At 45.8% G+C, this 12550-nt stretch overlaps 1 protein-coding gene across 3 annotated transcripts in view; it reads left to right on the top strand.

Annotated features, from left to right (window-relative positions):
- Positions 1 to 12550, top strand: part of CEMIP2 (cell migration inducing hyaluronidase 2) — a 111408-nt gene that overhangs the window by 25260 nt on the left and 73598 nt on the right. Inside the window, exon 1 of one of the 3 annotated variants that reach the window (XM_040417083.1) lies at positions 1978 to 2115. The exons of the other annotated variants lie outside the window; for them this stretch is intronic. The gene's annotated coding sequence lies outside the window, so the exon portion shown is untranslated. Of the gene's footprint in view, positions 1 to 1977; positions 2116 to 12550 lie in introns of those variants that run through there. 3 annotated transcript variants of the gene reach the window in all.

Consider the following 12550-nt stretch of genomic DNA (forward strand, 5'->3'; position numbering starts at 1 on the left):
ACAGGGTTGCTCACAATTTAGCCCCGCCCAAAATGCCAGAACAGTAAACACACCCCACAAATGACCTCATTTCGGAAAGTAGACACCCCAAGGGGCATAGTGAGTCCGTGGGAGTTTTTTTTTTTTTTTTTTTTTTTTTTTTTTTTTGCCAGAAGTTAGCAGAAATAGAAACTTTATTTTTATTTATTTTTCCTCAAAGTGTCATTTTCCACTAACTTGTGAAAAAAAAATTAAATAGTACATGAACTCACCATGCCCCTCCGCGAATACTTTGGGGTGTCTTCTTTCTAAAATGGGGTCATTTGGGGGGTATTTATACTATCCTGGCATTCTAGCACCTCAAGAAACATGACAGGTGCTCAGAAAGTCAGAGCTGCTTCAAAATGCGGAAATTCACATTTTTGTACCATAGTTTGTAAACGCTATAACTTTTGCGCAAACCAATAAATATACACTTATTGGATTTTTTTTTTTTATCAAAGACATGTAGCACAATAAATTCGGACACAAACTTGTATAGAAATGTAATTATATTTTAACAATTTAACCAGAGTTAAAAATACACTTCTTTTTTTTTTTTTTTTTTTTTTTTTTTTTTTTTAGAAAATTGCGGCCTATTTTGATTAATATCGGAAAGACAAAAAATGTCAGCAGCAATCAAATACCAAAAGAAAGCTATTTGTGAGAAGAAAAGGAGATAAAATTCATTTGGGTGCCAAGTTGCATGACTGAGTAATTAACCGTTAAAGTTGTGAAGTGCCGATTTGTAAAAAAAAGGGCCTGGTCACTAGGGAGGTATAAACCTGTGGTCCTTAAGTGGTTAATGACCAATCTAGAGTAAATAAGTGAAGCCATCGATGGATCTTGTATTGGTATTTCGCTGAGTGCAGCCTTTTGGAAGAAAATGTTTTGCTTCTTATTGAATTAACTTCTTCAAGTTAGGCTACTTTCACACTAGCGTTCGGGTGTCCGCTCGTGCGCACCGTTTGAAGGGGCTCACAAGCGGCCCCGAACGCATCCGTCTGGCCCCAATGCATTCTCAGTGGAGGCGGATCCACTGAGAATGCATCCGCCTGCCAGCGCTCAGCCTCCGCTCCGCTCAGTGAGCGGACACCTGAACGCTGCTTGCAGCGTTCGGGTGTCCGCCTGGCCGTGCGGAGGCGAGCGGATCCGTCCAGACTTATAATGGAAGTCAATTGGGACGGATCCGCTTGAAGATGACACCATATGGCTCAATCTTCAAGCGGATCCGTTCCCCATTGACTTACAATGTAAAGTCTGAACGGATCCGCTCAGACAACTTTCACACTTAGAAAATTTTCTAAGTTTTAATGCAGACGCATCCGTTCTGAACGGATGTGAACGTCTGCATTATCGGAGCGGATCCGTCTGATGAAACATCAGACGGATCCGCTCCGAACGCTAGTGTGAAAGTAGCCTTATCTGTGCCCTCCTGGGCATGGTGACATGGTGTAGCAAGACGAGCATAATACAGAGGGTGGATGTTTCAGAGGTTATTTAGCAGCAGCCTTCATATGTTCAAAATCTGTCCATGAATGAATGGTACGTTTCCTTCAGGTTCTTCATGGAAGATAACCTGTAACTAGATCAGCCTGGTTGAACAGTGTGGTTAATAAAACTAGTGTTTGTGAGAATCACCATCCAGAGTAAGATTTCTTCTCAGGCGTTATTTGAAGCTTACATGTGGGATAGAGGTTTAAGTAATGTATTTTGCCTATAAATGGTGTTTAGCTCCTCTCCAAATGGTACAAAGCTCAATATGAAAGTGCGTAGGGTTAGTCATGAAGTTTCTTCACACTGTGTTGGTTGTGACATGCTTGTTTTCTACCTCGGCAAGCTAGAATTACAAGAAAGGACCACAAGTGAGTCACACAATTGCACTATATCTGGCCTGAGCCCTCGGATCACCAGACCCATCTGTTAATGTAACTCCCCTGGATTGACAAGGCTAGGTGACATGTCTAGCACTATCTTCTCGTGCCTGCACCATGACTCAGTGTATTGGAGCTCGTGCAGTGGATCTGCACATGCTTCCCAAGCTGCACTGATTTTAAGGCACAAGTGTGAGAAGACCGGCCTACACAATAGAATAAGGTAAGAATTGAGCTCTGATAAATGTAATGAGTGTTTGAGCTGTCAGGAGCTCAGAGATGAGGGCTACAGACTGAGTAGTCAGAGCTGCTGTTGATTTAGGCTAGTATCACATCTCCGGCAGTAATTCCAGGAGGCTGCTGAGGTTTGTGTCTGGGCAATTCCCAGCATTCTCTGCTGGATCACAATGCTGGAGGTGTGAAACTAGCCTTGGGGTCCATTCACACGTCTGCAGTGTATTGTATGTGATCCGCAATACACTGCAATTGCGGACAAGAATGGGACATGTTCTAATAAAAATAATATATAAATATAAATATTAGGGGTGCACTGAAATGAAAATTCTGGTCCGAAACCGAAAATTCAGGATGCCCTTGACCGAAAACCGAAACTGCCTTTTTGCCCAAATACTTTTAAAATACTTTTTTTTTTAAATGATTTTATTAATAATTCTTTTTCATGAATGAAATTCATCTGTGGATGGCGCTGTTATGGAGGGCGGGATATGTGCACTGTTATGGGCATAGCAGTGCACAGATCCCCCCCTCCCCATAGCAGTGCACAGATCCCCCCCTCCCCATAGCAGTGCACAGATCCCCCCCCTCCCCATAGCAGTGCACAGATCCCCCCCCCTCCCCATAGCAGTGCACAGATCCCCCCCCTCCCCATAGCAGTGCACAGATCCCCCCCCTCCCCATAGCAGTGCACAGATCCCCCCCCTCCCCATAGCAGTGCACAGATCCCCCCCCTCCCCATAGCAGGGCACAGATCCCCCCCCTCCCCATAGCAGTGCACAGATCCCCCCCCTCCCCATAGCAGTGCACAGATCCCCCCCCCTCCCCATAGCAGTGCACAGATCCCCCCCCCTCCCCATAGCAGTGCACAGATCCCCCCCCCTCCCCATAGCAGTGCACAGAGCCCCCCCCCCCCCCATAGCAGTGCACAGATCCCCCCCCCCCCCCATAGCAGTGCACAGATCCCCCCCCCCTCCCCATAGCAGTGCACAGATCCCCCCCCCTCCCCATAGCAGTGCACAGATCCCCCCCCCCTCCCCATAGCAGTGCACAGATCCCCCCCCCCCCCCATAGCAGTGCACAGATCCCCCCCCCTCCCCATAGCAGTGCACAGATCCCCCCCCCTCCCCATAGCAGTGCACAGATCCCCCCCCCCTCCCCATAGCAGTGCACAGATCCCCCCTCCCCATAGCAGTGCCATAGACCGATCCCCCTACCCATAACAGTCCCGGCCCTGCTGCTCACAGCAGACTAATCACTCACTGCATCTTTATTTTACCTTACAATCGTGACGCTCCAGTAACAACTCTGCAGGCAGAGCGGAGGGCGGCGTAACGTCACTTACTCACATGACGCACCTGCTCCGCCCACTTTATGAATGAAGGAGGCGGAGCAGGCGCGTCACGTGAGTAAGTGACGTTACGCCGCCCTCCGCTCTGCCTGCAGAGTTGTTACTGGAGCGTCACGATTGTAAGGTAAAATAAAGATGCAGTGACTTAAAGTAAACCGCCCGCCCGGCGCGGGTGACAAATCCCACAAATCCCAAACCCCATATTTTCTGCCGATATGGATTAGGCCCATTTTCGGCCGATATTTTCGGCCGCCGGAATTTCGGTGCACCCCTAATATAAATAAATAAAAAATAAAAAATATATATATATATATATATATATATATATATTTTCCATAGCATCATCACGACGGCATACAAGGAGATTGACCTCTGTAGGGGCAGGAACAGAGGTTAAATACCCCCCCTCCCACCACCAACACCAGTGTTTCCTGTCCCTACAGAGGACAGGGCAGAGAAAGGTCTCCCTGTATGCAGGGAGATGAAGCTAAGGAAATTTAATCTACCTATTTTCTTTCTTGTTACCTGGAGAAATCGCCGGCATCCTGAATGGGTGTGGGGTATAGTCTCGTCCCGGTTAATCCGGGGCCTGATCCCTTGGCGTCGACTCCCTCCTGGCCTGCAGAGGCTTCAGCTGGGTTGCGCGCCCGCGGTGCATAGTTATGACGTCACTTCCGGCGTTCCGGAAGTGACGTGGTCGGCGCCCGGCTTAAGGCCGAGGCCTGGACACCAGTATGCTTCTGTGGATCGGTTCCCACAGCCTGCGGAGCCCTTACCTATTCCGGGAAAAGGACGAAGCATCCGGCCACAATGTCTGGGACAGAGCGGTCCCCTAGAGAGCCCGAACCGACGCTGCCACCATCATCCGTGAGTCCCCTTCGGGGGTATTGTTGCTTGGTCAGGGAGTCTATTGATCCCCCTCTCCTGCTGTAAGAAGAAAAGGGGGGGGGGGGGAGAGTTTGTTATCCCAGTTTAAGCTGTGGGTCTTATCTCTCTTCCTGGTGGGATATCTTTTACAAGAAGCTCTCCTCAGCCCGGCCCCCCCCCCCCCTTTAGTTTTGTCCATTCCCTTATAGCTACCTTCTCCCTTTTAGGTGTCTAAAGAAACCCCAAAAAGATCAAGAGATCCCTCAGATGTATCTCCTGTAGTGGCAAACTTCCTGACAATTCTCAAACTGTGCAAAAATTGTATATCAAATATTGTACAGGATGAAGCACCCTCTCTGAAGGAAGAATTAAAATCTATGATTCAGGAGGAAATCCGTTCATCTTTAGCCCACCTATCTACTAATCCCCCCCCCCCCCCGATTTACCGCAACGTAAGAAAAAGCGTGTTGGATCACCGCCCATTCTGACTCTGAAGCCATAGCGGACGAGAGCGTCCACTCCGCCAGGTCATGGGAAGAGGGGGGAAAGTCTCTGATTCGGACTCGGTAGATAGTGGTCGTAGATCCAATTTTTCTACTGAAGATATGTTCGACCTATTAAGAGCGGTCAGATCTACTATGGGAGTGGAGGAAGTACAACGTACCCATTATGTACAGGAGGAGATGTTTGGGGGATTGAGAGTTAAAAAAACACGTGTATTTCCCATAAACGAAAGTATTAAAGATATGGTTCTTGAAGAATGGGCAGATCCGGAAAGACGTCTGGGAGTCTCGGCTTCATTTCAAAATAGATTACTATTTGACCCTGAGGAGTCCAAAATTTTCAACGAGATCCCCAAAATTGATGTCCAAGCTGCTAAAGTGAACAAAAAAACATCCCTTCCATTTGAGGATGCCTCCCAACTCAAGGATTCTATGGATCGTAAAGCTGACAGCCTCCTCAGTAAGTCTTGGGAGGCTGCCATGTTTAATATTAAAACAAACATTGCGGCTACCTCAGTAGCTAGATCCATGTATCTCTGGTTGGGAGAATTAGAAGACCATATAAAAAAATAAAACATCTAGAGGAGAAATCCTCAATTCTCTCCCTCTTTTAAAATCTGCCATGGCCTTCCTGGCGGATGCTTCGGCCAAGTCGGTCCGATTCTCTGCCAGAGATGCGTCACTTTCCAACTCGGTCCAGACGAGCACTTTGGATGAAATGCTGGTCTGGGGACAAGACTTCTAAATTGAAACTTTGCTCTATACCCTTTTCCGGAGCATATGTTTTCGGCCCGGTACTAGATAAGATTTTAGAGAAGGCCGCGGACAAAAAGAAAGGGTTTCCGGAAGATTGTCCCTTCAGGTGCCGATTTCCCTTTCGCTCTTCCTCGAATCAATAGAAAAGCTACAGGGGGGAAATGGAAGTCAGGGTGCTGGAGTTATCCCAAAGGGGGAAGAGGAAGAGGTCAATCCTCCTCCCACCAGAAATCGTCCGAACAGCAATGACGCCAGAGTGGGGAAGACTCTCAGAATTCCTGGAGACATGGGAATCTGTTTCCCAAAATCCCTGGGTCTCCAAAGTAGTCGGTACAGGCTATCAAATAGAGTGGTCTTCAAAACCCGCAAACAAATTTTCACTGACACGATTCCAACCCAACCTTTGGCAGGGAGTCCAGAAGCTTCATCAGATGAAGGTAATCTCACCAGTTCCACCTCCAGAAAGAGGCAGGGGTTTTTATTCAACATTATTTCTAATCAAGAAAAAAAGGCACATTTTGGACAATCCTAAACCTGAAGCCATTAAACAAGTTTATTCTTTACCGAAAATTCAGGATGGAAACCCTTGCATCTACGATACCACTTTTAAGCAAAGATGTCTTCATGTGTACAATAGACCTGCGAGACGCTTATTACCACATTCCCATTCACGCCGATTCACAGAGTTTTCTCCAATTTGCAATCCAGGATATATCAGGGAAAATTCATCACTACCAGTTCAGAGCCCTTTCCTTCGGGATCTCATCGGCCCCGAGAATCTTTACCAAGGTGGTGGTAGAGATGGTCGCTTTCGTCAGGAGAAAGGGACTTATGGTAATTCCCTACTTGGACGACTTTCTTCTGATCAGCGAAGATCTCAATCAGATCAACTCAAATTTGAGATATTTTCTCTCCATCCTAAACGACCTCGGGTGGATTGTGAACGAAGACAAGTCTGTCCTCACCCCCTCGAGGAAAGTTCGATTTTTAGGCATGATTCTGGACTCCCGGAAGCAAGCGGTATTCCTACCCCTAGACAAGATATTGATTCTTCAACAAAAAATCTAATCCTTTCAGAAAAGAAAATCTTGCTCCATCAGAGAGGCAATGAATATGCTAGGTCTGTTAACCTCCTGTATTCCGGCAGTTCCCTGGTGCCAGATTCACTTCAGACCTCTTCAGTCCTGGATCCTGAGTGTCTGGAACAGGTGCCAATCCTCTCTGGATCGTCAAGTGATCCCACCAATCCTGGGTACTGCAGACTCTAAATTGGTGGAAGAACCACTAAAACTTATCCAAGGGGGCTCCCTGGCAGAAAAATCCCCTATTGCAAGTAGTAACAGACGCAAGTCTGTCCGGCTGGGGCGCAAAAGTGGGGGATCATCTATCAGATCCCAGTCGTCTAATTTCAGGGAACTGAGAGCAGTCTGGGAAGCATTGAAGGCAGCAGAGGGAAGACTATCTCTTCATCACATAAAAGTGCTATCAGACAACACTACGGCCATCGCTTATCTTTCCCATCAAGGGGGAACACTGTCAAAAACTCTTCAAACGCTGATAACGAAAAAATTTTCATGGGCAGAGCAGAAGGTGGCCTCCATATCTGCAATTCATCTGAAAGGAACACTAAATTGGGAAGCGGATTTTCTCAGCCGCCACAGGATTGATCATACGGAATGGTCCCTAAGCCCGGAAACATTCAGGTTAGTGGTAGAAAAGTGGGGGATGCCCGACGTGGACCTATTTGCCAGCAGGGCAAACTCAAAGGTGGAGACATTCTGTTCCTAAAACCCCAGGGACAGACCTCATGCCTTGGACGCATTCGCCATCCGTTGGCATTGGAAACTATGCTATGCCTTCCCTCCACTCCCCTTAATTCCGAAAGTAATCCAGAAAATTCGCCAGGACAAGGCCACGTTAATTGTGATCGCTCCCCTATGGCTGAAGAGAAGTTGGTTCACATCTCTCCAGAAATACTCCCTCCAGGATCCTTGGCCCCTTCCTATGCGGGGGGATCTACTCAATCAGCATGAAATTAGCAGCATGGATCCTGAGTCCCAAACCCTGAGACTTCAGGGCTTATCAGATAAAGTTATTACTACCTTAAAAGTCTCCAGAAAAAATGTAACATCAGCAATCTACCTTAAAATCTGGAAGCGCTTCTGTTCCTGGAGCGGTGACAAGTCTCCACACTTGCATAGACCTAACATTCAAAGAATCCTGGATTTCCTGCAACAGGGTCTCGACCTGGGGCTTAGACCCTCTATCCTGAAGGTCCAAATCTCAGCCCTAAGTCTCTTTTTTGACCAAGACATAGCTAGTCATCGTTGGATCAGAAGATTCATTAGGGCAGCTACCAGACTCCGCCCAACAATCACCTCCTGGGATTTGAATACCGTTCTTACGGGTCTCACTCTACCACCATTTGAACCCATCTCTGATTGTTCAATAAAATTATTGTCTCTAAAGACTGCCTTCCTAATTGCAATAACCTCGGCCCACAGATTAGGCGAGTTGCAAGCTCTATCCGTCAGGGAACCCTACCTCCGCGTCCTAGATGATAGGATCATTCTCCGACTTGACCCCGGGTTTCTCCCTAAAGTTGTATCCAGTTTTCATCAGAGCCAGAAAATTACCCTGCCTTCCTTTTGTCAACACCCCTCTAATGTCAAAGAATCCTCCTTCCACTCTCTGGATGTTAGATGGGCAGTCCTAAACAAACTATATTGCTGCGACTGAAAAGTTTAGGAAATCCGACAACTTGCTAGTTCTCTTTGGAGGAAGGTTTAAGGGCCAAAAAGCCTCCCGGTCTTCTATAGCTAGATGGCTCAAAGAAACTATTTGTCTGTGTTATCAAATACAAAATCTTCTGTGTCCAGTCAACATTAGGGCCCATTCCACTAGGCCATGTCTTCCTCTCAGGCAGAAAGAGCTGGGGCATCCCTGGAAGAAATCTGTCGTGCTGCCACTTGGTCCAGCATTCATACGTTTATAAAACACTACCGCCTGGATCTTTCCAAATCCTCTGATCTGTCCTTCGGACGGAAAGTCCTCCAGGCCGTAGCCCCCCCCCCCTCCTTAACTGATATATATTTTTTATATCTCCTTGTATGCCGTCGTGATGATGCTATGGAAAAACCGGAATTAGTCTTACCGGTAATTCTGTCTCCATGAGATCATCACGACTGCACGTTATTCCCTCCCTACTGTTCTAAATTTTTACTTTGGAGGGTCTCCAGAAGGTATGAAGCAATACCCTTTTTTTTTTCACTGTTTGTCACCACCGGGTTACTCTGTGTGATTTTGGAAACACTGGTGTTGGAGGTGGGAGGTGGGTATTTAACCTTTCTCTGTTCCTGCCCCTACAGAGGTCAGGGGTCCATCTCCTTGTATGCCATCGTGATGAGCTCATGGAAACAGAATTACCGTAAGACTAATTCCGTTTTTTTTATATATATATTACAGTTGCAAGAGAAAGTATGTGAACCCTTTGGAATGATATGGATTTCTGCACAAATTGGTCATAAAATGTGATCTGATCTTCATCTAAATCACAACAATAGACAATCAGTCTGCTTAAATTAATAACACAAAGAATTAAATGTTACCATGTTTTTATTGAGCACACCATGTAAACATTCACAGTGCAGGTGGAAAAAGTATGTGAACCCTTGGATTTAATAACTGGTTGAATCTCCTTTTGGCAGCAATAACTTCAACCAAACGTTTCCTGTAGTTGCAGATCAGACGTGCACAACGGTCAGGAGTAATTCTTGACCATTCCTCTTTACAGAACTGTTTCAGTTCAGCAATATTCTTGGGATGTCTGGTGTGAATCCCTTCCTTGAAGTCATGCCACAGCATCTCGATCGGGTTGAGGTCAGGACTCTGACTGGGCCACTCCAGAAGGCGTATTTTCTTCTGTTTAAGCCATTCTGTTGTTGATTTACTTCTATGCTTTAGGCCGTTGTCCTGTTGCAACACCCATCTTCTGTTGAGCTTCAGCTGGTGGACAGATGGCCTTAAGTTCTCCTGCAAAATGTCTTGATAAACTTGGGAATTCATTTTTCCTTCGATGATAGCAATCCGTCCAGGCCCTGACGCAGCAAAGCAGCCCCAAACCATGATGCCCCCACCACCATACTTCGCAGTTGGGATGAGGTTTTGATGTTGGTGTGCTGTGCCTCTTTTTCTCCACACAGTGTTGTGTGTTTCTTCCAAACAACTCAACTTTGGTTTCATCTGTCCACAGAATATTTTGCCAGTACTGCTGTGGAACATCCAGGTGCTCTTGTGCAAACTGTAAACGTGCAGCAATGTTTTTTGTGGACAGCAGTGGCTTAGTCTGTGGTATCCTCCCATGAAATCCATTCTTGTTTAGTGTTTTACGTATCGTAGATTTGCTAACAGGGATGTTAGCATATGCCAGAGACTTTTGTAAGTCTTTAGCTGACACTCTAGGATTCTTCTTCACCTCATTGAGCAGTCTGATCTGTGCTCTTGCAGTCATCTTTACAGGACGGCCACTCCTAGGGAGAGTAGCAGCAGTGCTGAACTTTCTACATTTATAGACAATTTGTCTTACCGTGGACTGATGAACAGCAAGGCTTTTGTAGATACTTTTATAGCCCTTTCCAGCTTTATGCAAGTCAACAATTCTTAATCGTAGGTCTTCTGAGAGCTCTTTTGTGCGAGGCATCATTCACATCAGGCAATGGTTCTTGTGAAAAGCAAACCCAGAACTGGTTTGTGTTTTTTATAGGGCAGGGCAGCCGTAACCAACACCTCCAATCTCATTTCATTGATTGGACTCCAGTTGGCTGACACCTCACTCCAATTAGCTCTTGGAGATGTCATTAGTCTAGGAGTTCACATACTTTTTCCACCTGCACTGTGTGAATGTTTACATGATGTGTTCAATAAAAACATGGTAACATTTAATTCTTTGTGTAATTTAAGCAGACTGTGAGTGTCTATTGTTGTGACTTAGATGATCAGATCACATTTTATGACCAATTTGTGCAGAAATCCATATCATTCCAAAGGGTTGACATACTTTTTCTTGCAACTGTGTATATACATTTTTTTTAATTTTTATTTAATTTTATCCCCCGGAGCTACAGACCGGAAGATTGGGGCTGCGCTCTGAAAATGCGGAGAGCACATAGTGTGCTCTCCGCATCCATTCCTGCCCCATTGAGAATGAATGGGTCCGCACCCGTTCCGGATATTGTGGAACTGATGCGGACCCATTCCACGGACGTGTGAATGGGCCCTTAGGGTACATGCACACGTTGAGGATTCATGTTCGGAGAATCCGTTCTGAAATCTGCAGGTGTTTGCAGGCAAATCTGTGCGGTCAATCCACATCAATTGGTGCGGATTTTACTAAGTGAATGAAGAAAATACGATCAGGAAAAAAAAATAAAAAATTGCTGCGGATTTTAAAATCCGCGCGGAAAAAAATCTCCATTGTGTACATTGAGAATTTCAAATTATCATAGAATACAATGTACATGACCTACGGTACGGATTTTCCACACTCAAATCCATGCGGAAAATCCGCACGCAATCCTGATCGTGTGCATTTAGCCTTAGTGTCAACAGAAAGCAATAGTCTGCAAAAAGACAGAAGCTGACAGCTGTACAGAGAAAACTGCTGAAAACCTTTAGTAAAAACCAATAGAAGAAACGAGCTTCCAGTGGGACGCAGATTTCTTCTATTTCTCTGTAGAGATGTTTGTGCAATCCTTCATGTAGTAATCCATCTTCCTCTAGTGAAGTTTCAGCAGGAAATGTTGATAGAACCCTTACTGGCCGTGTTTCCTCTTCATCGGTAAATAGGAATTGAGGGCAGGAATAACTTCCCCAGGTTGGTGGAGGGTTGGACATGGTTTGCTTGTATGGAAATCTGAAACACATTTTTTATTGTTTAGGATGATAAGTACTTTTCATGTGTAAATGATTAACCAGTGTCTCCCCATGTGGATACCAGTCCTGCGTCAGATTTGTCCTCCACCTGGAGCTGCTGGTAAACTTGATGCAGTCCCATACAGCTTAAGTTTACACAATCTATCGCCTTAGTAAACCAAACCCCCCCCCACCACCACCACCACCACCACCACGGCAGAGAGATTTGAGTGATGAATACATACATGTCAGTGCTGAAAGGAATTTTCTCTACACATAATGTTGGCATAGGTCTGCCTGTACATGTTGTACCATTTGGTTTACTGCATGCCTGTCCTAGCCCTGTAATCATCCAGCGTAATGGTAACATGGCTGAGTTAGGTCTAAAACGCCATGTAAAGCTGCTATATCTGCCGACTTGTTTCTTGAAGATTGCTTCAGAGTATTCGCAAGGCATAGAGAAATGAACGCCCTTGTGCAGAATGTTTTAAAGCATTCCATATTGCAAAGCTACATAAAAAAAGTGAAAACCGTTGCCTACGTCGGAGTACATTGCAGGGTGTAACAAGGACCTGTGGGCCCCATAGCAAAACTTAGGATGGTCCACACACCATCATGACCACTTTTGGTAGCATGAATATGGGAAAACAGTGTATATAGCAATGAATGATAGATAATGGCGGTTTGTCACAGTATCATATGTGTCATATTGGCAGATCACACCGATAATCGAATACTCACACGGCAATCTGACTATCCATCCCTAGGGAGATCTTTCTGAGAAGACCCAGAACTGTGCATATTCCCCCAGTAGACATGCTGCACATTATGCCAATCCAAGTGTGCATTGTGTATGGCAATTCATGGGAGATGACGTGGCCACCATAAGCAAAATAGCTGAAAAGTGACCCAGCATTTTCTCAGGGTATATTAGTGAGTGCACTTGGCGCCAAAGGCCATTGGGTGTACTCCTGTGGTAGCAGAGCCAACCTCGTTGTAAATGGTTGAGCAGAGGTCTGAAACGGTGCTTGGTCCAA

Source organism: Bufo bufo, chromosome 2 (genome assembly GCF_905171765.1).
Source record: "Bufo bufo chromosome 2, aBufBuf1.1, whole genome shotgun sequence".
NCBI classification, from domain to species: Eukaryota; Metazoa; Chordata; class Amphibia; order Anura; family Bufonidae; genus Bufo; species Bufo bufo.